The sequence below is a fragment of the Neomonachus schauinslandi genome, chromosome 3 (assembly GCF_002201575.2).
Source record: "Neomonachus schauinslandi chromosome 3, ASM220157v2, whole genome shotgun sequence".
NCBI lineage: Eukaryota > Metazoa > Chordata > Mammalia > Carnivora > Phocidae > Neomonachus > Neomonachus schauinslandi.
This window is the reverse complement of record NC_058405.1, coordinates 64,914,787-64,920,027: the sequence shown is the minus strand read 5'-3', so window position 1 is coordinate 64,920,027 and position 5,241 is coordinate 64,914,787.

Genomic DNA, 5,241 nt, shown 5'->3' with positions numbered 1-5,241 from the left:
TTTCTTTCTTTCTTTCTTTCTTTCTTTCTTTCTTTCTTTCTTTCTTTTCTTTCTTTCTTTCTTTTCTTACTTTCAAGATTTTATTTATTTATTTGACAGAGAGGAGACACAGCAAGAGAGGGAACACAAGCAGGGGGAGTGGGAGAGGGAGAAGCAGGCTTCCCGCAGAGCAGGGAGCCTGATGCGGGGCTCGATCCCAGAACCCTGGGATCATGACCTGAGCCGAAGGCAGACACTTAACGACTGAGCCACCCAGGCGCCCCTAAAAATTATTTCTGACAACAAAACATGTTGGAAGGACTGTTCTTCATTAATTAAAAGGCTGATATGGTCTGGTCAGATTTCATGAAAACTTCTGTCCTCAATTTTGCTTTTGTAATGTTAATTTGGATGATATTATTGTTTCAAAGGACATAATCTGGAGCTAGAGAAAGATGCTGTTTGTTCTCAGACTGTAGTTATGTGCTTTAACCATTCTGAGACTCTAACATAACCCTTAAGATAATAACAGTATTTGGCAGGCCTTTGTTTTTTTTCTATCATATGATCTCAAATTCCAACAACCCAAAGGGCTAGTCTTTGCTTTGTCTAGAATGGTGAATGCTAGAATAGTGTCTACATGCTAACTTAATTTCAGAAATATTTTATACAACGCTTCTCTCATCTGCTATTGTAATGTTCTTATGAACATGAAAAATTTTACTCAAGGACCACTGGCTTTGGTCCTAGCAGTCTGGAAGCTGTGAAAGGTGTGCTGCCAGGTGTATTACATGGCATGCCTACACAACTGAGCAGAAAAACAGACTCTCATGTGGAAGCAAGTGAAATAATAAAGGACTTCCATAAATCTCAAAGATACCATCAAAATTATTGTATGCAATTACTTACACCAGGCAAAGGGGAACACAGCTGCATTTTCAATGATACTTAAAAATACCCTTTAAAATACTGGCAATGGAAGAGCAAATTAAAAATTTAATGTAATATTTGGTTATACAGTATATTTTATAAACCCATAGTCCTTTCTCATTACTGATATAGTGAAAGGAGCTTTGGTTGTAGATGGAGAACTGAGAAGAACTCAATTCAAGTTCTAGATCCTTTATTTAATAAATATGTGACTTTGGGCCAAGTAATGTTTCTGAACCTCAGTTTTGTAAATTGGGGCCAATATTCTACATCATCTGTTTTTTGTGAGGCTAATGAGATAATATGTATAATCTATAAAGTACTGAGCACATAAAGTATATTAATTATATGATTCCCAGCATCTAAAACTTATAATCATAAAATCATATATCTAAAAGGAACATTAGAGGACATCCATATATGCATATTATCTTTAACATTTAAAAATCACTGTCCCCTCTTTGGACATTTCCAGCAATGGGCCCATACTATTTAGGATGGAGACCATTCCATATTTGGCAAGTGTCCCAGGTTGGGTTCCTCTAGAGGCAGACTCAAAGGGGGAAATGAGGGTGCAGGACATTTATTAGGAAGTGCCCTTGGCATCATCACCTGAGGAAGAGAGGGAAGGAGGCAGGATTGGGCAGAGGGAGAAGTCAAGCTGTCATACAGTCTCAATGAAAGCTCCTGTTGAATCCACAGTGCACTCAGGTTTGCAGTGGCCCATCAGAGTTGTCATAAATTGGACTAAAGTACTGGGCCTTTATGGCCCATTATTGGCCAGTCATTGGATTTTGGGCAAGGCAGTTTTGTTCAGCTGAAGCAATCCTCACAGAGGATAAAAAGCTGAAGATCATCTTCTGTAATTAGTGGAACAAGTCTTTTCTTCCTCAAGGGGGACCTGGGCATCACAATATCAATTAGATCATCCTGTAGACAAGACAAAATCTTTCTCACTATGGCTGTCATATAAGCCACTCTCATTTGAGTCAATTCCAAGTCTCATCAATATTTTTCTAACAGATAATTCTTTAATATATTTTGACAGCAGTAGTGTTATAGTACTGATACATACATATATATGTATATATTTTACATATATAAAGTGATATAAAATTATATACACAAACATATCATACAAAGCTCAAATTTATATTTATACACATATTCACATACATATATACCATATTCTGAAAAAATATACTTTGAGTACTCTGAGGATATGTTAACAGTTGAGTGAATGATGCTCAACTATACTCAACGCCTAGTTTTTAGTAGCCATAATAATGTCATTTATTGTAGACAATAAAATGAATCTGCTCTCCCAGGAGAACTAGGTTGGGAGATCATAAATTCTGCCTTGGACATGTTGCGTGTGAAGCCCTCTCAAGATATCTGAAGGAAAGTGTTGGGTAGGCATATGAACATATGTATCTGGAGTTCAAAAAGAAGTCTACACTAGAGATAAGTAAGTGAGAGTTGATGTTTATATAGTAATTATAGCTAGGGGCAACATTTCTGTTGCATTACTACATGTCAGTAATGAACTGGAGTTCAGTTTCCAGTGTAGATGTATATTTTCCCTTCACTGGAGAGCTTTTTCTGGTCTGCTTCATTGTATTACATTACCTGCCTAGCTTCTGTGCACTCACTGGTAGAGGATGGGAGGAGAAGGGGACCCATGACTGAGACTTGAGAAAATCCAACATTTAAAGGTTGGTAGATGAAGAGCGGTCTGAAACTGAGCTAGAAAAGGAGTGGCCAGAGAAGTAAAAGGATGAAATAATAGAAGCAAGGGAAGAAAGAAGGGGTCAGCAGTGTAAATTGTTTCAGAAAAATGAAGATGAAGATAGTTGATGATCTTAGGGAGGGTGGTTTTGGTGAGATTGGAAGCCAGATTGGAGTGGGTTGAAAAGCAAATGAAGGGTGAGGAAATGAAGAAAAGTATGTACACAATGCTTTTGAGAAGTTTAGTTTTGAAAGTGAGGACAGAGCTAGGGATTAGCTGGAGGCAAGTAAGATTGTGTTGAAATGGGGCTAAATAGGTGGGCCTGGGAAGGGTAAAGTGAGGAAGACAAATAGGAATATTCCCCATACATCAATGCTTTAAATATCCTCTTTTACTTTTAAGTGATTTGAACTATATTCTGAAACATTAGAGAAATGAAAGATGAAAGATGCTTTATTAAAAACAAACATAACCAAAGTACATGGGTTGTGTACAACTTCTATCAGATTGTATAGCTTAAATTGAAAAGGAGAATGAATATAAAATAAAGGATTTTCTCTTTGAATTATTCAGTGCAATGCTTCCCATGGTCATTTTGCTTTTAACTAAGAAAATCTTGTCTGGCATGTTATTTAACTTATTCATCATTTTAAAAGAAGTCTTTTAATTCAAGTCTCACTTATTGTCCAGATAAACAGTGTCTTTGACAAAAAGGAGAGGAGGTATTTTTGCATGATCTTAGTGCAAAGATGCATTCTCTATGTGACTGATGCCCTAGTTCTTTTTTTTTTTTTTTTAGGTGTTCAAGTTCATGGAGAAGATGACTCTCCATCTAGAAGATGGGGACCCTTTTATACACTTCGTTTTTTTGTTCATTAAAACTGTTGACTATCCATCACAGCCTAGTTGTCTGTTCTGGGCTGGGGGGTGGGGGCAGCTCATTAGGCCCAGGGCCTGGTCTTCCTCAGCAGCTAAAGCTCAACCTGTTAACCATACTGTCCTGACAGCAAGATAGGCCCCCAAGTGCAGAGTGGGGAGTCCAGGCACTTCCGATGCACTAGTTCTAAAAACTTTTTTCTGGGGCACCTGGGTGGCTCAGTTGGTTGAGTGTCCGACTCTTGATTTTGGCTCAGGTCATGACCTCGGGGTCATGAGATTGAGTCCTGCGAAGGGCTCCATGCTCAGTGCAGAGTCTGCTTGAGATTCTCTCTCCTTCTGCCCCTCCCCCTGCTCACATACTCTCTCTCACTCTAAATAAATAAATAAATAAATAAATAAATAAATAGCTTTAAAAACTTTTATTTTCTTATATATGGAATAGGAATGGAAGTGTGGCTCTGGCTCTATGCTCAGCAGGGGCATTCAGGTCCCATGGCAATTCTCTGAAGGGTTCCTATGACTCCCCAGGGAGTGTTTCCAGGTACTTGGCAATATTTCATGACCTTGTGCTGCTCTGTTGGTCTGTCCTTGGCATGGCCTGGTAGCTGCTGGGGCTGCCGCCCAAACCCTACTGACTTGCTGATGACTTGTCTTACTCCAGACGGAAAGTGCTCCAGAGTCCAGTTTTTCATACAGGTGGTGGCCCAAAAGCCTCAGGCTGTGATGATTTATGGTGGAATGAGGGAATGGGAATGAAAGACCCTTTCTCCTTTTGTGTTAATGTCTGTTAGAGGGCTTTAGAGCAAATTATCTTAGGCTCCAGTGTGTTTTGTAGGGAGCAACTTTTTCTTATTGTTTATGGTTCTTCTTAGAGTTAGAGGTCTGTGTTCAGGGGCTAGACCAGAGATAGAATTTCTCCACCTTAAATTATCTTTGACCAGAAGGGTCATGAGAATTAATGGATTCTCAATTTCCCCTACTGAGTCACCAATGCAATAAGTTTCTTTCAGGCATTTGCATTTTTATCAGTTTCCAAAGAGGGTCGTGATCAATAGATTGATCGATCGATCTATCCATCCATCCATCCTTGGTTAAAACCATTGCACTGTCATACCATTGCTTCCTCTTAAGAAATAAAGGCAGGCATTGCTCCATCATCAGATGGTTTCTATACTGACTATAAAATGTATTTATTGCTCAGCTCTTAGTTCTTTACCTTCTTCAACCAACAGGACCATTTAAGCATAGATCCCCAGGATAGATCTGAGTGACAGCTATGCTTATGAACTTAAAGCTGTCACATTCCATATTATCTAGCTATCTTTCTAGATTGAATATTTGTGTCCCCCAAAATTCATGTGTTGAAATTGTAACCTCCAAGATGATGGTATTGGAAGGTGGGGCCCTTTGGGAGGTGATTAGATCATGAAGGTGGACCTCAAGAATGGGATTAGTGCTTTTATAAAAGAGGCCCAAGAAAGCTCTCTTGTTCCTTTTCTACTATATGAGGTTACAGTAGAAAGACAGCCATGTAGGAAGTGGGTCATCATCAGACACCAAATCTGCCAGCAGCATGATCTTGAACTTCCTGGTCCATAGAACTTTAAGGATAGATGTTTGTTGTTCATAAGCTACCTAGTTTATGGTATTTTGTTACAGCAGCATGAATGGACTAAGATTTCTTTTTCTTTCTTTCTTTCTTTCTTTCTTTCTTTCTTTCTTTC